Genomic DNA, 25,031 nt, shown 5'->3' on the forward strand with positions numbered 1-25,031 from the left:
GAGTTACTTTTTTGTGTGCCTACTTTTCTGTTTGAGTTTTTCCTCTTGAAATAACAATTAATTAGTGCAATTTCTATGATATTGTAAACTTAGGAGTTCTGAAAAGTAGTAAGAGATTCTTTATATCAACTTAATCCATAAATTTTAACATTTCTCAATCGAAACTTTGCATATCTACAAACCAGATTCCAGTGTTCCACATAAATTAATATGATAAATTTACAACATGTAGAAACAGGCTATTCCCTCAAGTAGTACCTAACAACTCTGATATTCACAAAAAAAAAAAAAAAATTATTTACAAGTGAAGAACAAAAATTGAGTGAAAAAGTGTAAAGTATGAAATGAGGATGCTCAAAGAATCCAGTCAACAATCTGAGAACTAACATTCTTCATTGTCTCTTGTATAAACAGGTATTTCCCATTTCTTGGTATTCTCTTTAGGATCATCGCTGAGGCTGAGATCAATATTCTTCAATTTCGGTACCGTATCCGTGTCGACACGACGTGGGTGTGGGTGTCGATGTGGAATCTGTACCGGATCTGGTCAACTGATATTAGGTACTTTGACCAAAATTCGAGACGGATACTATGATTTCTAAAATCAAAACAAAGATAGGGTGAAATTGAAGAAAATGAAATACCTTGTATATAGAAATTTCTATGCCAGTCCTTTTTTTTTGCTAGCGTTTAGCCGTAGATTCCCAAATTTGTTTTTAAAAATTTGATTTGTGTGAAATTTGATTTGAAGATGAAAATCTGTTTGGACATAATTTTTTAAAACATATTTCACTTTGTTTTTTGAAAAAAAATGAAATGTGACTTATACCCATAAGTTTTAGAAATTATCAAAAATACCCAACAACTCTGAAGAAAATTCATACAAAACAAGCGAAATAAATATGCAGAAAATTCATAAAAAACAAGAGAAACAAATTTAAAGAAAATTTATACAAAATTAGCATATTTTAGCAAATTACCTTCAAATTTTATCTTTGCGGTGGATTGTCACAGATTGGCTCAACAACTTTGGCGAAGGTTTTTTTATGTTTATAGAGAAGGACAAAACTGTGTAAGTTTAATGAGGAAAAAGTTGGTAAATATGGATTAGTTGGGTCATAATAACAGAAATTGAGCTTTTTATAAAATATAAAACTTTAGGGCCATTTTTGAATTTTTTTTTAAAAATCAAAGGGTATATTTTGGGCCAAAAACAGCTCTTGAGTTGGTTTTGGGATTTAAATTTTTTTTAAAATATGGATAAAATGTATAAACAAATAGGTATTTGCCACAAATAGTTTTGGCAAAATCTATGGACAAACGGGGGACAAATAGGTCTCCTTCTCGGATATTTTCACATAACGTCTCATAATTTAAACATATTCTTATAACTCTATTTTTAGATATTTGAATTATTTTTAGATGAATCGCCGCACCTATATTCGTACCCACAAATCTTAAAAATTATAACATAAAGGATCCGACCTTTAGATATCCAAGCAACTTAGCTCCTTGACACTTTTTCCTCTTATATTAAACTCTGCAGTCCTTACATAATATTCACCTACATGTTTCGGAAGAAAAGGCAATGATATTGTAGGTACTAGTGTACCAAAAAAACTATAAGTTGCAATTATAATGTTGAACCAAAAATGCTTCCAGATATGATTTTTGATATTGAATCTGATGGACTCAATATATTGAGAAAATAGAGTTGGCGATGTATTAGCATTCCAGTTATTTTACTATTATTTAAAAATGGGAGTTGGGGTGTACGGACAGGGGTAATTTTATAATTATGAATGTTCGGCATGGGCATTTTGGAACTACTCTGTGGGCCTTTTTCTCTCTCCCTCCTCGACCCCCTTACTTCTTATCCGTCGATCAGCAACACCCACATGCGAGAACGCCGGTGACCAAACGCAGGTAAGCCGCCCCCTCTTCCCTCCTCTCTCCTCTCTCTTTCTTCGCACTAACACCCCCAGTCCTCGCTGGCGTCTCCTAGTCGGCGACCCCTCTCCTCTTTCCTCTTTCTTCTCTCCCCTTTCTTCTCTCTTCTATCTTCTGCTCTCCTCCCATTCCCCTCCTTGTGTCCATTGCTTCTGGAAACCCTAAGAGGCAGCCCTACCAGTGACACCTAGTGTCCCTCTCTTTTTTTCTCTCCGTCTAAGTCGCCCCACTCTCCCACCCCCTTTGCCCCCTTATTTGTGTTTTTGATTCTTCATTTCCTCGACCCTCCCTTCTGCAATCGCCGACGATCTGCTCGTTGTTTAGTTGGGCAGTTCGAGCTGCCATAAAATTAAATACCAGTGTAGCGATGACGGGTTGATAGACCCCCCTGTGGTTTCATAGTAGTGTGTTATGATTTTTTAGGTTGTTAGTCATGGCATTTGGCGATGAGCGTGAGGCGTATGAGTGAGCAGCCAGAGCAGCCCTGGATGGTGTTTGTAAAGGCCAGTGGGAGTTTAAAGAAGCATGTCAGTGTCGGTGACCTCGGGTGTGCACCGAGACGAATTTCCAGGTTCTACTCGCGGGATTTGGTACGTCCCGCTTTCCGGTTCCCTTCTTTGTGTTAGTTAAGTTGTTCCCATTTTATTTTACATTAGTTTGGTCATATTAGTAGCGTGTTGTAGTTGCAACTTGTCCTTTTCCAGTTTGGTTCGTTGTCATTTTTGTGTTAGTGAGTTTCCTTAGTCCGCCGTAGGTATAGTGGTTGTGGTATGGGATGGTAGAGTAAGGTCATGTTCTCGGGGAGCGCAGGGAGGGTGGGGGTGGGGCAGGGGTCAGGGGGTGGGATGGGGGAGGGGAAGGGAAGTAAAGGGATCAAGGGAGCCTATAGGTTGAGAAGTAGTGTCCGGAACCAAAATGTAATTCTTTTTTACTCAAAAAACTAAAATGTGTGAAAGAAATAAGCAGTAACCATAATATATATAACGCCCTTTTAAAGGGCGATATACCTTAACGACCGTTTGCCAGTTAAGTATAGCGCCCTTTTAAAAGGCGCTATATGTGAACGTCAGAAGAGCGGGAAGGTTTAGCGCCCTTTATTAAGACGTTGTACTATAGCGTCTTAATAAAAGGCATTATACCTATATAAAAAGTTGTCCCTTCCCTTTCCCCACCAGGAGAGAAATTATTTTCTCGCTCCTCATTCTCCTGTGGAGATAAGTTTAGATCAGGCCAAACTCTTTCAGCCGGAACTTGTTCGACTAAAACTGTTCCAAAATAACTACCCGATGAATGAGGGATATCCCTACTTTGCGCAACCTCATTATTGCGAATGTCTTCAGTCTTGACGTACATTTCCAATATTTTTATCACAAGAAATTTTCGGTATTCATCCGGAGTCCTCAAAAAATTTCTCAGAGTTTCATCGTCTTCGATGTTAAACTCAGCATAACAAGCAACCCCTTACGGAATGATAAAATACAGATATCTTTCGGTTACTTTAATATTCACTGAACGTTTGCTCACACTCATTTTTTTACATAACAACGATACCAATATATCGTACTCCATTGTAAGTGAAAACTTAACATGACACTGTGGAGATAAACTATAGCTCACAGAGTTATTCGCCACCACGACCTCACCCCCTAATATAATGAAACCCTTATTCTTCGCTCTTCAGACATTATGACAAAATGCAAAATAACTTAACAAGGAAATATTTCAGAAGACTTGAGAATGTTTATGAATGAATTTTTACAAAATCCATGACCTCTTTAAATAAGCCAAAAACTAGTCCGGGGGTACAATTATTTGAGGTATAACGCCTTAAATATGGGCGCTATACCCAGTTGAATTATTGTTATATCAGTTAAGCTCAGAAGAATTATAGGTGGGCCTACATAATATATATATAGTGCCTTTCAAAAGGTCTTTATATATATAGCTCCTTTTAAAAGGGCGCTATACTTAACCGGGCAAACGGTCGTTAAGGTATAGCGCCCTTTAAAAGGGCGTTATATATATATTATAGTCATTGCTCATTTTTTCCACACATTTTGGTTCTTTGAGTCCAAAAGAACCACATTTTGGTTCCGGACTCATTGGGTCATGGAACATAGGTACTTTGACGGGTAAGTCTATAGAGCTGGCGAAGATTCTCCAGAAGAGGAAGGTTAATATAGAGTATGTCCAGGAGACTAGGTGGGTAGGTTCGAAGGTGAGGGATACGGACGAGTATAAGCTGTGGTACTTTAGAGTTTTGAAGGGTAAGAATGGAATGAGTATTTTGGTGGATAGGGATCTTAGAGAGTCTGTGGTAGAGGTTAGGTGGGTGAATGGTAGATTAATGACTATCAAGCTAGTGGTCGGAGAGCACACCATTAATGTCGTTAGCGCTTACGCAACATAAACGGGCTTGGATGAAGAGGTTAAAAGGCGCTTTTGGGAGGGATTGCATGAGATTGTGCGTGGTATTCCGCCTACTGAGAGGTTATTTATAAGAGGGAATTTCAATGGTCATATTGGGTCGACTTCTGGCGGCTTTGGTGAGGTGTATGATGGCTTAGTTTTGGGGATATGAACGGAGGAGGTACTTTGCTATTGGATTTCGCTAAAGCTTTTGAGTTGGTGATTGAGAACTCTAGTTTTCAAAAGAGGGAGGAGCATCTAGTTACTTTCCAAAGTGCGGTGGCAAAGACACAGATTTATTATCTCCTTCTCAGGAGGTGTGATATAGAGGGATGTGCAAGGATTGCAAGGGTATACCGTGGGAGACCCTGGTGATGCAACATAGGCTCTTGGTGATGGACGTCAGTATCATGATAAAGAAGAAGAAGAGGTGTATTCGAGGCCAACCGAGGATCATGTGGGGAGCCTTCACTAATGTTAAAGCCAGGAGTTGGAGGGGAGGTTATCGGATATGGGAGCCTGGAAGAGTAGTGCGGAACAATGTGGACAACGATGGCGAGCTTTATAAGGAAGGGGACAAGAGTGGTGTTAAGGGTCTCGAAGGGATACTCCGGCCGGCACAAAGGCGACTGATGGTAGAATGAAGTGGTCCAAGGTAAAGTGGAAGCAAAGAAGGTGGAAAATCTGAAGTTAGTAGGTAGCACAAGCGATGAGGAGAGGAAAGAGAACAAAAAGTAGTATAAGGAAGCTAGGAAGGAGGCGAAGCTGGCAGTCATGGAGGCTAAGACTGTGGCGTTTGGTCGTCTGTACGAGGAACTGGGGGAGAAAGGCAATGAGAAAAAGTTATTCTGATTGTCCAAGGCAAACGAGAGGAAGGCTCGGGATCTGGACCAAGTGAGGTGTATCAAAGACGAGGCCATCATAGTATTGATGAGAGAGGAGTTGACATACTTACTTTCATATACTTTTGAATGAAGAGGGGGATCAAGACATTGTGCTAGGTAAATTAGGCACTCTGAGAGTCACCGAGACTTTAGGTACTGCAGACGCTGTAAGCTCGGGGAGGTCGTGAGGGCTATGCGTAAGATGAGGAGGGGTAGAGCAACCGGACCAGACGAAATTCCGGGAGCATTTTGGAGGTGTGTGGGTAGAGCAGGCTTGGAGTGGCTGTCTGGGTTGTTTAATATTATTTTCAGGATGAAGAGGATGCCCGATGAGTGGAGGTGGAGCACGGTGATTCCGTTATATAAGAACAAATGTGATATTAAGAGTTGTAACAACTGTATGGGTATCAAGTTACTAAGTCATACTATGAAAGTCTCGGAGAGAATAGTAGAAGTGAGGGTGTAGAGGACGGTATCTATATCCGACAACCAGTTCGGGTTCATGCCAGGTCGTTCAACTACAGAAGATATCCACCTTATTAGGAGGTTGGTGGAGCAGTACAGGGATAAGAAGAAGGATTTGCACAATGTATTTATTGAACTAGAGAAAGTGTATGACAAGGTCCCTAGAGAGGTTCTTTGGAGATGCTTGGAGGTTAAAGGGGTGTTGGTTGCCTACATTAGGGCGATTAAATACATGTATAATAGAGCTAAGAATCGGGTTAGGATAGTGGGAGATGACTCGGAGCATTTTTCGGTTGTTATGGGATTACATCAAGGATCTGCGCTCAGCCCGTTCCTATTTGCCTTGGTTATGGACTCACTGATACGCCATATTCAAGGGGAGGTGCTATGGTATATGTTATTCACTGATGACATAGTTTTGATTGATGAGACGTGAGACGGAGTTAATGAGAAGTTGGAGGTTTGGAGACATATCTTTGAGTCTAAGGGTTTCAAGTTTAGTAGGACTAAGACGGAACACCTGGAGTACAAGTTCGGCGCAGAGCCGAGTTAAGCGGGCGCGAAAGTGAGGCTTGAATCAGAGGTCATCCCCAAGTGAGGCAGATTCAAGTACCTTGGGTCGGCTATCCAGGGGGATGGGAAGATTGACGAGGATGCTACACACCGCATAGGCGTGGGTGGATGAAATAGAGACTAGCATCTGGAGTACTGTATGATAGGAAAGTGCCTCTGTCACTCAAAAGTAAGCTTTACAGAGCGGTGGTTAGACCAGCCATGTTGTATGGGGCAAAGTGTTGGCCGGTCAAGAACTCTCATATCCAGAAGATGAAGGTAGCATAAATGAGGATATTGAGGTGGATGTGCAGGCACACTAGGATGGATAAGATTAGGAATGAAGATATTCGGGAGAAGGTGGGCATAACTCCTATGGATGACGAGATGCGGGAAGCGAGGCTCAGATGGTTCGGGCACGTACGGAAGAGAAGCCCAGATGCCCTGGTAAGAAGGTGTGAGTGGTTGGTTTTGGCGGGTACGAGAAGAGATAGAGGGAGGCCTAAAAAGTATTGGGGAGGGAAGATTAGACAGGACATGGTGTGACTTTAGATTTTCGAGGACATGGCCCTTGATAGGAAGGTGTGGAGTTCGAGCATTAGGATTGTAAGTTAGAAGGTAGTTGAGCATTGTTCTACTTTGTACATGTGTGAGGCTAGTCTAATCGGGTTTTTTCTTATACTGCTAGTGGTTCATGTTGTGTTCGCACTATTCTGTAGTTTTTCTTTGTACCGGACCTTATCTACTGATTATTGTTAATGTTTTGCATCTATTTTCTGGTTGTTATGTTGCTGTTATTATTTCTATCATTTTCTATTGATTACTGATATATAGTCTCTCCTTTCGTCTTCTTGAGTTGAGGGTTTACCGAAAACAGTCTCTCTACCCCCTCTGGGTAGGGGTAAGGTCTGCGTACACACTACCCTCCTCAGATCCCACTTGTGAAATTTTACTGGGTTGTTGTTGTTATACTCTTTAACTAGAGTCCTTACTTTTTTCTCATTTTAACAACATGTGCTAGCCCTTTTTGTTATTTGTGTGAGATAGTTGTCATCCATTTTCATTTCTATTTTGATGTCTTCTACTCTTTCTTGGTTGAATCTCTTCATCTAAAAGATGGTAAATTTCTCCTCAAGTAGGCTACACTTAACACCGTTTGCAAATAGCTGGTGTGTACTCAACAGTCGCCTTTTGTGTGCTTTACTTCGGCTCTGTTTCGGGTCTTTTCATTATTACTTCGTCTCACTTTTATCTTTTGGTTAGATTTTCTATTTGCTTTTTCTTTTCACCTCTTTCGTACGTGTTACTTGTGATCCACTCTCAATCCACATTCATTGTTGAGTGGAAGAGGTCGTTGGAAGAATAGTACCCAATTATGAGTCGAAGTCGATTTCCTCAGGAAATTAAGAATGAGTGTTAAAGTGTACACTTGATATGTGTAGAAAAAATAGCCTAAATACACTAACAATCAAGCTGGTTTTGCAATTTACTTTTATAAACTACACTATCAATGATTAATTAGAGAAATGAAACTAGAAATTGACTAATTATTTTTAGTTGTTTTCAAATAGGTAAAAAACCTAGAGATGTAACCTTCGCCTAGGTGTTAACCTAATGGGTTAATTACGCTAACACTTATTTTAGTGATTGGAGTGTATGATAGCTCTCAATTCTAAATTACCTACTCAATATCTCTCGGTCATAGAGTGATTTTGCCTAATTTGATTTTTTCATGCCCAAATGGGTATCAAACCAAATTGTTGATATGAGCTCAAGTCGGATTTTCCCTATCTCTAGTTCAAACCCTTTAATTAGGCTAATCAAAAGCTTAACTAACCCAATTTCTTGTTAGCCAAGTTTTCCTAAACTAGTTATTTCTTTCTCAAGTAAAGACCAAGCCAAAAAGGCATGAATCAATGTTTGCAACCATTAATTCTAAAATTAAAGCTTGAACAAGGCTAAATAACAAATACCCAATCATAAACAAGCATTAGATTAATTACCCATAAGGTTTACACACTAGAGTTGAGTCACAACCCTAGTAAATGTCTAGCTACTCATAGTAGAAATTGGAGAAAATAAAGAAGAAACACTAATTAAAGCCATAATATAAAATTAAAATGATAAACTATGGTATTTTTGTCTTCACAAATTTTCCAAAATGGTAAACTACAATGGCCACAGCTCAAAAAAACTACAAAACTTAACCTAAAAAAGTGATTTTCGTCTATTTATAATAGTCCAAAATTCGCTGACAAAAATGTCATTCGAGAGGTTTTGCGGCCGCACAATTCCATGTGCGGCCCGCACTTTGCTTGAATGTGCAGGTTGAGAGATTCTACAGTCGCACAATTTGATCTGCGACTGCACTTCAGCTTCTGCGGCCGCACAATTCCATGTGCGGTCCGCACTAGAGGCAAGGCTTCAATCTTGGTCGTTTTGCACACTCTCCGAACTTTTTGAATTCTTGTCAATGCGACCATATTTTGCGGCCGCACAAATTGTGTGCGGTCCACACTTCTCTTCAATCCACCTCTAAGCTTCTAACACCTCAAATATATTCTCTCAGCTTCTTCAGATATAAGCATTTTGATGATCCGACTTTGTAGATATGTCCATAATCCGATAATGCTTTCAATTTTACTTCGCTTTAGATGCATTATGAACGGAAAGCTTGATATAACAGGTATTGTCCGCTTGATGAAATCTTTTAATTCACAACCACTCCAGCCTTTCTTTGGTGGAGACGAGACACTTCATGGACCAGTGGTGATTGGTGTGAGTTGGAGTTAATTGATTAGCACCAAATTAATAAAGAGTCGCAGGTATATAAGTTTTCTTCTAATTTTTTATGCAGCTACCAATAAGTAAACGCTCTATTTCATGTCATTGACCATCTTTTATTTGGAAACTGGGACTTACTTTCCCAATTGATATGTGCTTCATTTCCGGACTTACCCCAAATGTCGCTATAGATGAAACTGGAATTCTGAGAAATGATGGTGCTAGGCATAAAGTTTAATTGGTTAGTTTTTGCTAGATATCTATATTAATTCCTTATTCACTTGAAATTCAAAAGGTGATACACGATAGTATCTGCTCATTTCTTTTAAAAAAATAGCATATTATAATGCTCTCTGATGTGTAATTAGATAGCACATGTGCTTTGTCTACAATCCCTTAAAGTTAGTTAAATCATTAGATATGTTCAAAGATTAATACTATGCATAAGATGTTTAGGGAGTTTGAATAAGTAAGGTGTATGAATGCAGAAAAAGAGAAAAATATCTAAGCTTTCTCTTTAGACAAATAGAATATGTCCGTGATAATGAATGCAACATTTGGACTAGCAGAAGAGAAAGCGAAAACAAATGCATTTCTAAGGCAAGGACTAACATACATTTATTAATTTGTGCAGATCAAAACAATCTTTTTGATCTATGTTAATGTTCATTGAATGTATTTATTCATTTTATCTTTTTTATATGATAATAATATACTATTTGAACTGAAGTAACTACAGGTTCAAATATTAACATATTGAATGCTAACTTTTTCCATCTCAATTTTAATTCTGAATTTACAGCAGACAAGTAAGTTGAGCACTTTTTGCACAAAAAACTATCAATTTTTTTTTTCTTCTTTAAGATGATTTATCATTTAGTTATGCGCTCCCTTGTTATTCATTTCCTAGAAATTACAGAGTCATGATTCAAGGAAAATAAATGATGGTTTCTTGTGGAAAGCTTCTGCTGGTTGCTTATTTTTTTCTTTGCAATTTCTCATGCACCTTATAGATAGTAGTGACAATGACGTCTGTAGAAAGTGATGGACCCTAATTGCCATACAAATATTATTTCAGTCGACATTTTATATTCAATCATAGATGCAGAGTACTGGTACGTACATTTCCTTAGTATGTATCTTTTCTGGTATTATAGTAAGAACTATCCGGTACTGAATACGTCTTTTCACTTTGTAACTGGTTGAGATCGTCTGTTATTTGGGGATTGATATTGTAGTGCATACAACCAAACTTTTAATAGGAGAACGCACATTGAGATGAGGTAATGTGATAGTAAAAAAAAGATCTTGACAAATTTGAGGGAGCTGGTTGATGATCAGAAAATTACTATCTATTGACTGGCTTAGGGAATAAGGAGTACATCATAAAAGAACCATGACAAGCATCAACAGGAATCCATGTCATGAAGCATTAGGCTATTCAAGAAAAGGTTTATTAAGGAAATTATTCCCCTCAAGTACCCGAGGTGTTGGAATATTATCCTCCCACAATAGAATGATTTAACTTACCAGTATATCGGTACCAAAAACGCTGGTGAACAGCGAACCACTTAATGACTGTAAATCACACCGGAATTTAATTGCGCAGAAGAAGGAGAAAAAGTTCAGAAAATTTTGTAAGGAAAGATTCTGGGATCAAGGCATATTTATAACTATTTTTTGGCATTGTTTCTGAAAAGTTTGCAACCTTTCAGAAACAGCCATGGCGATTGGAATAGGCGGGAACGATTCCCGTTTAAAATATTTCGGGAAAATAATTTAAAATAATTCGGAAAAAAATGGATCGGGTCGCGTCGCGGGTCCTGGGTTATTCCGGGTTGACTTTTCATTAATTAATTAAAGGAAATTTTGTCCAAAAAGATTAATCAACCAATCGATCTTTGACCGAATCCGAAGACGAAGCCGAGCGAGCGACGACGGCGAGGAGCGAGGTTTACCTTCTTTCCAACCCATTTAATACCAAGGGAAGTGCTTTCTCAATATAAGCACATTCCCTTTTCTTTCCACCACCAATGAAGGGAGCTCACTTTCCCTTCACATTTCTTCCATCCATTTCCCATTCACCAATCTTTTAATCACAACAATCCCCCACATGAATGGGGAATGGCTATAAGACAAAGGAATATACAAATGAGTGTGTGATTTACAAGCAAGGATTAATTGCATCTCGATAAGTATGTTTCCCTTTGAACTTTCCTTTAATGAACTTATATCGGATATACTCGGTCAATCGGTAGATTTGATATCTTTGAACCGTCGAGCTTTGGTGTATACCTAAACAATATAAGTCATACAATCAACCCTTAATCATCTATGGTTCTCAGTGTTATGTTCGTTTCATCTATGAACACCGTCTGATTTTATGAGTGCTTAGAGAATAAACCTTTGCTTTCATTCCCCTTGAAGCGACTTACACTTCACACTCACATAGGTGATTTCTAAACATATAATCCTATAGACACACTATCTGGTCATTTTCTGCCAGTTTTAGCAAATCATTAAAAACCTTTAAGCTTTATTGACTCATCAAAAAGCGTTAATGATTTACCTTGATTTCTGAACATTGTCATCATCACGAGAATGGGTTGAGTTATTTGACAATGTTGAACCTTCAGTCATAACTTTGTTTGATCTCTCTGAACCTAACTCTTGGGTTCTCCAGTCTGGTAGGTAGAGTTACTGCCATGATGACTTGTCCTAGGCCTTAATCACATTCCCTTCGATGATCTTTCATCCTCCTCTCTAGATAGGCCTTTTGTAAGTGGATCCGACACGTTATCTCTTGACTTCACGTAGTCAATTGTTATAACACCACTAGAGACTAGTTGTCTAACGGTATTGTGTCTCACTCGTGGGTGACGAGACTTTTCGTTATCACAATGTATACATATAGGTGCCAAAGGTTTGGGCCAAAATAGAATATCTTCCAAGAAATTCCAGATCCATTCAACTTCTTCACCGGCCTTGTCTAAAGCTATAAATTCATATTCAATTGTAGAACTGTTGATGCATGTTTGTCTGGATGATTTCCAAGACACTACTCCACCCCCAATTGTGAAAATATATCCACTCGTGGATTTAACTTCAGATGATCCGGTGATCCAATTTGCATCACTATGACCCTCAATCACGGAGGGATATTTGTTATAATGCAGAGCATAGTCTTAGGTATGTTTCAGATACCCCAAAACTCGTTTCATTCGCATCCAATGTATTTGATTGGGATTAGTTGTGAACCGACTCAGTTTGCTAATAGCACATGCTATATCTAGTCGCGTACAATTCATGATATATCAAACTTCCCAATACTCTTACATAGTCCAGTTGTGAGTCACTCTCACCTTCATTATTTTGAAGTGCATAACTCACGTCAATTGGAGTCTTGGCAATCTTGAAATCCAAATACTTGAATTTGTCAAATACTTTTTCAATGTAGTGAGACTGTGATAATGCTAGACCTTGCGGAGTCTTGTAAATTCTGATTCCTAAGATCACATCAGCAACTTCTAAGTCTTTCATGTCTAATTTGCTAGCTAACATGCGCTTAATAGCATTTATATCTTCCATATTTTTGCTCATATCAACACGTCATCAACATATAAACAAACAATGACTTCATGACCTGGAGTATTTTTAATGTAACACACATTTATCACATTCGTTGATTTTAAAAGCATTTGCTAACATTGTTTGGTCAAATTTAGCATGCCATTGTTTGGGCACTTGTTTAAGTCCATAAAATGACTTAACAAGTTTTCACACTTTCTTTTCTTTACCAGGAACAACAAAACCCTCAGGTTATTCCATATAAGTTTTTTCCTCCGATTCTCCATTTAAGAAAGCTGTTTTAACATCCATTTGATGGATTTCAAGACCATACACGACCGCCAGTGCCACTAACACCCTAATAGATGTTTTGCTTGTTACTGGCGAGTAAGTATCAAAGTAATCTAGGCCTTCCTTTTGTTTATAACCTTTGACAACAAGTCTTGCCTTATATTTGTCAATAGTGCCATAAACTTTTATTTTCCTCTTAAAGATCTATTTCGAACCTAAAGTCTTATTTCATGGAGGAAGATCAACCAATTCCCATGTATTATTATCCAAAATTAATTGAATCCTACTATTGACTTCCTCTTTTCAAAATATTGAATCAGAAGATAACATAGTTGCTTTGAAAGTTTGAGGCTCACTTTCAAGCAAGAATGTCACAAAATATGGTCCAAAGGAAGTAGATATTCTTCGACATTTCCTACGCCTTTGATCTTCTTCACTTGGAGTATTTTCCTTTAGTTCTTCCCGTGGTCGTTTAGGTCTTTCACTTGACGACTCACATTCAATTTTATACGGATAGGTCTTTTCTAAGCATTCGACATTATCCGATTCAAATACTATATTAACATGAATTTCGGGATTATCAGATTTATGAACCAAAAACCGACATACTTTACTGTTTGTAGCGTATCCAATAAAAACACAATCCACAGTTTTTGGTCCATTTTTACCTGTTTGGGTAAAGATACCTGTACCTTTGCTAAAGACCCACACACTTTGAAATATTGCAAGTTGGGGTTTCTTTCTTTCCATTTTTCATATGGAATAGATTGTGTTTTATTGTGGGGTACTCTATTGAGTATTCGGTTAGCTGTAAGGATAGCTTCCCTCCCCCCTCAAACTATGCGGTAAGCCGGAACTTATTAATAAAGAATTCATCATTTCCTTTAATGTTTGCTTTTTTCTTTCCACAATTCCATTAGATTGAGGTGTGTAGAGGGCAGTAATTTGATGGATAATTCCACATTCCGAACATATTTTGTAAACGAAGATTCGTATTCTCCACCCCTCTGTAATGACCCGACTTGTCATTTTAAGAATTAACGCCCCGTTCAGCGACTTAAGGTCCCGAGCAACTTCGTAATATGTATTATGACCCGCGGGTGTGGTCGATTTTGATTTTTGGAGTATTCGAAATTTAATTAAAAGAACAATTCTTATTTAGAAGCTTAAATGAAAAGAGTTGACCGGAGAGTTGAGTTTTGAGCAAACGACCCCGGAGTAGAATTTAGATGATGGAAATAGTTTTGTATGATGATTTCAGATTTAGGCGTATGTTCGGATTTGGATTTGGAAGTCCGTAGGACAATTCGACGCATTTTGGCGAAAGTTAAAAAATAGAAGATTTTTGGAAAGTCCGACCGAAGGTTGAATTTTTGATAACAAGGTCGGATTTCGATTCCGGAAATTGGAATAGCTCCATTACACCATTTATTACTTGTGTGCAAAATTTGAGGTCAATCAGATGTGACTTGATAGGTTTTGGCGTTATTTGTAGAATTTGAAAGTTTCAAAGTTCATTAGGCTTGAATTGGGGTATGATTCATGGTTTTAGTGTTATTTAAGGTGATTTGAGGGTTCGACTAAGCTCGTATGATGTTTTAGGACTTGTCATAATATTTGGTTGAGGTCCTGAGGGGCTCGGGTGAGTATCGGATGGCTAACGGATCATTTTTGACTTTTGGGAGATTGCTGATAGCTGCTGGTATTTTCTTATGATTTCCTTATATGCTATTGCTTAAGTCCGTCTGCGATCGCGTAGGAAATTTGGGCAGAGGCGAATTTGTTCTATGCGATCGCGTAAATGGGGTTGCGATTGCATAGGCTTAATTGGGCAGCTGGAAATCTGTTCTATGCGATCGCATGGGAACGTCCACGATCGCGTAGGTTTGAGCGAGCTGTGCTATGCGAACGCTGTGCTATGTGAATGCGTGGCTAAGGCCGCATTTGCGAAGAGGAACGGAGGGAGGAGCTGGGTTATGCGCGCTTAATGCTTCGCGATCGCATAGGTTTGCGGAGTTAGTGCTTCGCAATCGTGTGAGATTTTCCGCGATCGCGTAGAGTTAATTTTGGCAGTGTTGAAATTGTGCTTCGCGATCACGTGAGGAAGTTCGCGATCGCGTAGAAGAAATCAGTTGGCAGAGAGTTTAAGTTCTGTCCCATTTTCCATTTTTACCGATTTGGAGCTCGGGAAGAGGCGATATTTGGGAGATTATCAGAAGAAACAATGGGGTAAGTGTTCTTAACTCAATATTGGTTAAATTATCCGAATCCATAGTTGTTTTTAACATTTAATCGGTGAATTAAGTTGGAAAAATTGTGAAAACCCTCTTGGTTTAATTTAAGATTTAGAGGTCGAGTTGTTATTGGAATTCGATAAAATTGGTATGATTGAACTCGAATCGGAATGGGTGTTCAGATTTCGTAAAAATTATGCCGGGTTCCGATAGGCGGGCCCCGCGTTGACTTTTGTTAACCTTTTGGAATAAATTTATAAGTCGACGTTTTAGTATCTGGAATTGTTTTCGATGAATATTAATGAAGTTGTACAATTAATTTGGATAGATTTGAGCAGTCCGAAGGACAATTCAAGCAAGAAGGCAATTTTTGGAATATCGACATAACTTCAAAAAGGTAAGTGTCTTGCCTAACCGTGAGTGGGGGAATTACCCCTTAGGCATCGAGTCTTATGTGCCATTTGTGAAATGTGAAAAGCCGTGTACGCGAGGTGACGAGTACGTACCCGGGCTTATATGTGCAAAAATTTATTGAGTTAAAGTCTTAGGCATATTGTGTAGTAAATTGGATAATTGTTGGCATATATTTAATCATCTAATTTCCATGCCTCGAATCACATTTATTGAACTTCTTTTTATATGACAATTCGATGTAATTATTACTTGTATATTTATGTGAATTCCGTGAGTTCGATGGTTTGATATTTCTTAGAATTTAATTTCATTATGAATTTTTTCTATGCAAATAATTAATTAAACAAGCTTAAGGAGAAGTGTTAATTAGCAAAATTTGGATTAATAAAGGCGTTGCCCTATGCTGATTAATTGCTATCTCTGTTGATTGTTTTTGAGATTTTATACACATTGTGTGGATCCTTGGGTTATTTGTTGTGAAATTAATTAATTTTGTTATATCTTTGGAATTGGTTATGGCCATTGGGCAAATCGTGATATGAATTGATTTTGTATGTTGCCGTGATAATATTCCGTGTAAATTGTTGTGTTATTTGAGTTAGTAATTTGAGGGCATAAAGGTGGCATGTGAATTGTCCGCGCAGTTGAGATATGTAATGTGGGCACGAAGTGTCGGAAAAAATATGATGGTTTTATTATTGGCATGTGAACTATCCGTGCAGATATGATATGAAAAATGAGCACGAAGTGCCGGGAAAATATGATGATTAAATTATGGGCACGAAGTGCCGTGAAAATATGAAAAGGGCTGAGACCCGTATTTTTATGATTATGAAATGAGGTGTCACGTGGTGACTTTTAATTGAAAGAATTATATTTAAAATATTTATTTGGAAGGACTTTTATGCAAAAAGTAGTATTTGAAGGAATTGTATGTGAAACATATTTATTGTGGAAATTATATTTGAAAAAGATTTGTTGAAAGAATTATATTTGAAGGATATTTATTTGAGAAAATTATATTTAAAATAGAGTTATTTGGAAGAATTATATGTGAAAGATATTTATTTGAAGAACTTGGTTATTTGTTGAGTGATATTAATAGTGTTCTTCTTGCCATGCCGGGTATATCACGGGTTGATTTGTATTGCCCTTATTATTATTTGTTTTCTATTATTTTGTATACTATATTGCACAGGTAATTATACTAGTGGGTGTCTTGACTGTACCTCGTCTCTACTCCACTGAGGTTAGTCTTGATACTTATTGGGTACCGACCGTTGTGTCCTAATATAACACTTCTGCATATTTTTGTGCAGAGCCATGTATTGGAGCTATTGGACTCGGACAGAGTTAAAGTGTGATCGCAAGTATTCAAGATAGAACTGCTTGGTCGTCGCAGTCCCTTGAAATCTTTTTATTTTATTGTACTATTAATTATTATTTAAACAGTATTGAGTATTTGATCTTTGAGATCATTCCATGTATTTAGTTAGAGTTCGTAACTGAGTATTACCAGTCTTGGTTGGTTGTTGTATTCATATTTGTTTCCGTTGTTAGTTTTGATTACTTATAAAAAAAATTTTAAAAAATGGCTTGAAATGTAATGGAAATCGGCTTACTTAGTCTTAGAGATTAAGTGACATCAGGACGCCTGTGGTGGAATTTTGTGTCGTGACAAGTTGGTATCAGAGCTCTAGGTTCATAGGTTCTACGAGTCACGAACGAGTCTAGTAGAGTCTTGCGTATCGGTACGGAGACATCTGTACTAATCTACGAGAGGCTACAGAACTGTTAGGAAATTTCCACTTCTTTCATTCATGTTGTGCGGAATTTGTTGAATTCGAAATTTGAGCATTTGTATCTCTATTCTCTCACATATGGTGAGGACACGTGCTACCGGGTTAGCTGAGCATGTATCCGCACATACTGCTAGGGCTGTAAGAGGCCGGGGCCGAGGTAGAGGTCGAGGTAGAGGTCGAGGAAGGGCACGTGCCGCGACTAGAGCACCTATCAGAACAACAGTTGAGAAGCCGCTAGTAGCTCGAGTTGGGGGACAGGTACCAGAAACACCTGTTGTTATCCCCGGACTTCAGGAGACTTTAGCACATTTCCTGAGTATGTTTGGTACATTAACTCAAGCGGGATTGATCTCTGTTGCACCAAATAATTAGCAGATTGGGGGAGTAGCTCAGACTCCTACCACGACTCCAGAGGAGCAGGTTCACATTGGTCAGGTTTCGGGTATAGTACCGGTATAACCTGTTATTTCGGTTCGGCCTGAGGTTAGGCCATATGCATTAGAAGAAGAACAAAAGAGACTCGAGAGGTTTAAAAGGTATAGTACACCCACTTTCAGTGGCACAACTACAAAGGATGCACAAGAATTTCTAAAACATTGTCACCGTATTCTCCGCACAATGGGTATTGTGAAAGTGAGCGGAGTTGACTTTACTACATTTCAACTATCAAGCGCAGCGTATCAGTGGTGGCAAATCTATGAAGAAGGTAGACCAGTCGATGCAAAACCACCAACTTGGGCTCAATTTTCGAAAATGTTCTTGAAAGAGTTTGTTCCCCAAACTCTCCGAGATGCGTGGCGCACAGAGTTTGAACGGTTGTATCAGGGCACTATGACAGTGTCAGAATATGCTATCAGGTTCAGTAAGTTAGCCCGTCATGCACCGATCTTGGTTTCTACAGTCAGAGAACGGGTCCATAGATTCATTGAGGGGATCGATTATGATATTAAAATATGCATGGCTCAAGAGTTGCAAACTGATACTTCATTTCAACAAGTAGTTGAAATTGCGAGGAAGATAGAGGGTGTTCTAGGCGAGGAAAGGGAGTCTAAGGAGGCCAAAAGGTCTCGAAGCTCTGGAGGGTTCAGTGGATTTTACTCTTCAGCTATGACCCATTATGGAGGAGGCTCGAGCAGTCGTCCAACTCAGTCTACATATCAGATTACTCGGGTTGCTCCAGTAAGTTCTTATAGTGTACCACTTATACGAGATTCTTATAGTGAATATTCCAGTTATCCGGCACATACTCAGTACGAGCAGCCGCGAACTCAGAGGGGTTGTTATGAGTGTGGTGATACTAGGCATATCATTAGAGATTGTCCTAGACTTAGGAGAGGTGGATTTCATCAGAATACTCAGGCTATGGGCCCCAAATACAGTTACTACTCCACGTACACAACCAGTTAGGGATGGAGGACAGACGGGTAGAGGGCGCCTAAGAGGTGGAGGCCCGACCCGTTGATATAATCGCTATGATTTGGCTGAGGTGGATACACCAGATGGTGTTGTTACAAGTACGATTCTGATTTGTTATAAAATAATATTTTCCCTTAATTTGATTCGAATCTGAATATTGAGGTGAGTCCTCCTATTATTCTCCGCTTATGGGTGAGCTTCGTAATTTTGTGACCCACTTATATGTTTATCCCTGTTGGAAAGTTTTAAGATGTGAGCCCGTGTCCGTCATTTTTTTAATTTTTGGGCACCATCGAGGGCTATAAGTCCAAAAGTAATTTTTATTATTCATTACAGTGGGTTTGATGTGTTTCGGAATAATTGATTCCAATTTTATGAATTATTTTCCCTACTGGTATGAGGGTTCATTATGTGTTATGAAAAATATTTACGAAATTTATTGAAAAGATGAAAGAAAGGAAATTAAAAATTTCAGTTGGCTCAATGTGTAAAATACTTGTGATTCGGAGTTGAGGACGAGATCCTCGCATTTTATATGATGTAAAATATTTAAACCGGGCTACAAGCCGCGGTGGAGGTTATATAAGGACGAGGTCCTTGTGGTAAAATATTTATGAGTTTAAATTCTCCCTTTGTGAAGTTTAATTTGTACTATAATACTAATAGGGAGTTATGCCTGATAGGCTTATGTGATAATTCCTTTGTGTTTCTGTGCCATAATTGTGCTGTAATTATTAAGTTTTAGCCTACGAGGTGAGTGCCCAGGTGACGTTAAATGTGACTCGTCAAGTTGGGTAAATAGTTATGAGGTATTCATGCCTCACATTCTGTTGTTAGTGTTGTGAAAATTCAAAACGAGGTGTTGGTTAGTATGAGATTAATTGATGATACTAGAATTAATTGTGAACAACTTTTAAGACCAGAGAGGTAGTGATGGGCATACGTATGATGTGCTTCATGTCCTGATATCATTATAATAATGCGGTGCATGTAATGCTGAGATTAGTGTTATTGATATATACATTGTGGTGCTTTGTTGGGTTGTGGATGTATTGTTAGGAGTTATTTTGGTGTTACTCTGGCAGGTAGATAGGCCCATTTACAGGGGAGACTCTGCCGAAATTTCTGAAAATAAAAGGGAGTTAGTAAAAATTTGGGGGATTGAGATGTGCAAAAGAAGAGATAAGTTATGTTATGTATTTGAGGGCGAATGATCCTAAGCGGGGAAGAATGTAACACCCTGGAATAATTTCGAAGTACTTCAACACTATCAAGAAAGTTGATGTGGGTTTAGGCACGAGTGGCTATAGCCAATTGAGACTAATACCGTGTGTTGATGTGAAAATCAAGCCTTTTGAAAATGTTTGGAGTGTAAGAAATTGGTTTTCAGGCTTATAAGTGTAAATCAAAGAAATAATCTCAACTGAGATGGTGCTGTCGGACCCATGTTAAATTGCGGGACGTAGAATCACCTATGAGTATGTGTGTAAGAATACACTCAGTAATTTAAAATCCTCAAAAAGATTCTTGGCACGTTCGAGGACGAACGTATGTTTAAGAGGTGGAGAATGTAACGATACGACTTGTCGTTTTAAGAATTAACACCTCGTTCAGAGACTTATGGTCCCGAGAAATTTCGTAATATGTATTATGACCCACGGGTGTGGTCGAGTTTGATTTTCGGAGGATTCGGAATTTAATTAAAAGAACAATTCTTATTTAAAAGCTTAAATGGAAAGAGTTGACCGGAGAGTTGACTTTTGAGAAAACAACCCCGGAATAGAATTTCGATGATGGCAATAGTTTTGTATGATGATTTCAGACTTAAGCGTATGTTCGGATTTGGATTTGGAAGTCCGTAGGACAATTCGACGCATTTTGGCGAAAGTTAAAAAATAAAGATTTTTGGAAAGTCCAACCGAAGGTTGAATTTTTGATAACGAGGTCGGATTTCGATTCCGAAAATTAGAATATCTCCATTACGTCATTTATGACTTGTGTGCAAAATTTGATGTCAATCGGACGTGATTTGATAGGTTTTGGCATTGTTTGTAGAAATTAAAAGTTTCAAAGTTCATTAGGCTTGAATTGGGGTATGATTCGTGGTTTTAGTGTTGTTTGAGGTGATTTGAGGGTTCGATAAGCTCGTATGATATTTTAGGACTTGTCGGTATATTTGGTTGAAGTCCCGAGGGGCTCGGGTGAGTTTCAGATGGATAACAGATCATTTTTGGCTTTTGGGAGATTGCTGATAGCTGCTGGTATTTTCTTCTGATTTCCTTATACGCGATCGCGTAAGTCCGTCTGCGATCGCGTAGGGTAATTTGGGCAGAGGCGAATTTGTTCTACGCGATCGCGTGAATGGGGTTGCGATCGCGTAGGCTTAATTGGGCAGCTGGAAATTTGTTCTATACGATCGCGTAGGTTTGAGCGAGCTGTGCTATGAGAACGCGTGGCTAAGGCCGCGTTCGCAAAGAGGAATGGAGGGAGGAACTGGGCCACGCGCGCTTAATGGTTAGCAATCGCGTGAGAAGGTTCGCGATCACGTAGGTTTGCGGAGTTAGTGCTTCGCGACCGCGTGAGACTTTCTGCTATCGCGTAGAGTTAATTTTGGCAGTGCTGAAATTGTGCTTCACGATCGCGTCAGGAAGTTCGCGATCGCGTAGAAGAAATCACTGGGCAGAGATTTTAAGTTCTGAAAATGGGACTCCATTTTCACCGATTTGGTGCTCGGGAAGAGGCGATATTTGGGAGATTTTCTAAGGAAACAACGGGGTAAGTGTTCTTAACTCAATATTGGTTAAATTACTCGAATCCATGGTTGTTTTTAATATTTAATCGGTGAATTAATTTGGAAAAAATTGTGAAAACCCTCTTGGTTTAATTTAAGATTTAGAGGCCGAGTTGTTATTGAAATTCTATAAAATTGGTATAATTGAACTCGTATCGGAATGGGTGATCAAATTTCGTAAAAATTATATCGGGTTCCGAGAGGCGGGCCCCGCGTTGTCTTTTGTTGACTTTTTGGAATAAATTTTTAAGTCGAAATTTTATTATCCGGAATTGTATCTAATGAATATTTATGAAGTTGTACAATTAATTTGGATAGATTTGAGCTGTCCGGAGGTCAATTCAAGCAAAAAGGCAATTTTTGGAATATCGGCATAACTTCAAAAAGGTAAGTGTCTTTCCTAACCTCGAGTGGGGGAATTACCCCTTAGGCATCGAGTCTTATGTGCCATTTATAAAATGTAAAAAGACGTGTATGCGAGGTGACGAGTACGTACCCGGGCTAATATGTGCAAAATTTATTGAGTTAAAGTCTTAGGCATATTGTGTAGTAAATTGAATAATTGTTGGCATATATTTAATCATCTAATTGCCATGCCTCGAATCACATTTATTGAAATTGTTTTTGTATGACAATTGATGTAATTATTACTTGTATATTTATGTGAATTCCGTGAGTTCGATGGTTTGATATTTCTTGGAATTTAATTTCATTATGAATTTTTCCTATGCAAATAATTAATTAAACAAGCTTAAGAAAAAGTGTGAATATAATTAAAAAAAATTTGGATTAATAAAAGTGTTGCCCTATGCTGATTAATTTCTATCTCTGTTGATTATTTTTTTATATTTATACATATTGTGTGGAGCCTTGGGCTATTTGTTATGAAATTAATTGATTTTGTTATATCTTTGGAATTGGTTGTGGCCATTGGACAAATCATGATATGAATTGATTTTGTATGTTGTCGTGATAATATTTCGTGTAAATTGTTGTGTTATTTGAGTTAGTAATTTGAGGGCATAAGGGTGGCATTTCACTATTGATATTATGCGGGTATAAGGGTGGCATTTCACTGTTGTTATGTGTGTTGGAATATTATATGGGAGGAGCGATAAGGGTGACTATAGGAGAGATAAGGGTGGCAATAAGAGCGATAAGGGTGACTATTGATATTGTCAGGGCAGAGGGATAAGGGAGGCTATTATAGGAGTGATAAGGGTGGCTATAGGAGAAATAATGGTGGCTATTGTTAGGAATGATATGTGATGATGTGGAGTGGTTGCATTGATCATTTTCATGTGATGTTGTGATTTTTCTTATGTTTATTTTTATACCTTGTGTAATTTATCTTGTTGTTGGTAAATTGATAATAGTCTGATTTATGTTAAAATTAGGAGCATGTGGCTATTGCCAGGCGGATTATGAAAAGAAATATGGGCACGAGGTGCCGTGAGTAAATAATGATGATATTGGCACGTGAATTGTCCATACAGTTGAGATATGAAATGTGGGCACGAAGTGCCGGGGAAAATATGATGGTTTTATTATTGGCACGTGAACTGTCCGTGCAGATATGATATGAATAATGGGTACGAGGTGCAGGAGAAATATAATGATTAAAAGGGGCTGAGACCCGTATTTTTATGATTATGAAATGAGGTATCACATGGTGACTTTTAATTGAAAGAATTATATTCAAAATATTTATTTTGAAGGATTTTTATTCAAAAAGTAGTATTTGAAGGAATTGTATGTTAAAGATATTTATTGAGGAAATTATATTTGAAAAAGATTTATTGAAAGAATTATATTTGAAGGATATTATATTTAAAAGAGAGTTATTTGGAAGAATTATATGTGAAAGATATTTATTTGAAGAACTTGGTTTAATTGGGTATACTTGTATTTATTATTTGTTGAGTGATATTAATAGTGTTCTTCTTTCCATGCCGGGTATATCACTGGTTGATTTGTGTTGCCCTTATTATTATTTATTTTCTATTATTTTGTATACTATATTGCATAGATAATTAGACTAGTGGGTGTCTTGACTGTACCTCGTCACTACTCCACTGAGGTTAGTCTTGATACTTATTGGGTACCGACCGTGGTGTACTAATATTATACTTCTGCACATTTTTGTGCAGAGCCAGGTATTGGAGATATTGGACTCGGACAGAGTTAAAGTGTGATCGCAAGGATTTAAGGTGGAGCTGCTTGATCGTCGCAGTCCCTTGAAGTCCTTTCATTTTATTGTACTGTTAATTATTAATCAAACAGTATTGAGAATTCGATCCTTGAGATCATTCCATGTATTCAGTTAGAGTTCGTGACTCAGTATTACCAGTCTTGGGTGATTGTTGTATTCATATTGTTTTCCGCTGTTAGTTTTGATTACTTATAAAAAAAAATGGCTTGAAATGTAACGGAAATCGGCTTACTTAGTTTTAGAGATTAAGTGCCATCACGACGCCTATGGTAGGATTTTGGGTCGTGACACCCTACCACTTCTAATCATTTTAATCTTTTTATTCAATTGATTCTCCATTTCATTCTTGTATTGCTTAAATGCTTCAATTGCTTCATCCTTACTATTAAGAAAATAAACATAACAATATCGAGTACATTAGTCAATAAAATACTTTTTTCCCACCACGAGATGGTGTTGACTTCATATGACCAATGTCAGAATGAATTAAGTCTAAAGGATTTGAATTCCTTTTAACGGACTTATAAGGATATTTTACAAACTTAGATTCAAAACATACTTGACATTTTGATTTATTACACTCGAATTTAGGCAATACTTCTATATTAATTAACTTCCGCAAGGTTTTATAATTGACATATCCTAAATGAATATGCCATATATCATTTGACTCCAATAAATAAGAAGATGTTCAATTTTTATTAATACTGTCAACAACCATTATATTGAGTTTGAAAAGTCCCTCTATGAGGTAGCCCTTTCCAATATACATATCATTCTTTCTTACAACAACTTTGTCAGACACAAATATACATTTGAATCCATTCTTAACAAGTAAAGAAGTTGAAACTAAATTTTTTCTAATAGTAGGAACATGAAAAACGTTGTTAAGCGCTAACACCTTGCCGGAAGTCATCTTCAGGAATATCTTCCCATAACCCTCAATATTGGTTGTTGCAGTATTTTCCATGGAAAGCTCTTCTTCGGGACCAGCAGTAGAGTGAGTCGCAAATGCTTCTTTGACAGCACAACCAGGTCGAGTGGCTCCAGAGTCAATCCACCACTCCTTCGGATTTCCTACTAAGTTGCATTCTGAAAGCATTGCACACAGACCACCGATGTCATCATTCTTCTCCACTATGTTGGCATGTCCCTTTTTCTTGTCCTTTTTCGGGAGACGACAATCAGGGGCTTTGTGACCAAATTTTCCATAATTGTAGCAGTTACCCTTGAATTTATTCTTGTTCTGCTCCTTAGTCT

The 25,031-nt window shown here is 38.0% G+C and overlaps 1 long non-coding RNA gene across 2 annotated transcripts; it reads left to right on the plus strand.

Moving 5' to 3' along the window:
- The first annotated feature begins 256 nt into the window (after positions 1 to 256).
- LOC107780857 (uncharacterized) lies at positions 257 to 17,146 on the plus strand. Of its 2 annotated transcripts, XR_012701828.1 has the most exons (4): positions 257 to 1,926; positions 2,374 to 2,540; positions 8,947 to 16,799; positions 16,870 to 17,146. It is a non-coding gene; the product is annotated as an uncharacterized LOC107780857 (long non-coding RNA). The 2 variants fall into 2 exon arrangements; XR_001646908.2 differs by having other exon boundaries at positions 342 to 1,926; positions 8,947 to 17,146.
- Positions 17,147 to 25,031: the final 7,885 nt, after the last annotated feature.

Source organism: Nicotiana tabacum, chromosome 18 (genome assembly GCF_000715075.1).
Source record: "Nicotiana tabacum cultivar K326 chromosome 18, ASM71507v2, whole genome shotgun sequence".
In the NCBI taxonomy this organism is placed as follows: Eukaryota; Viridiplantae; Streptophyta; class Magnoliopsida; order Solanales; family Solanaceae; genus Nicotiana; species Nicotiana tabacum.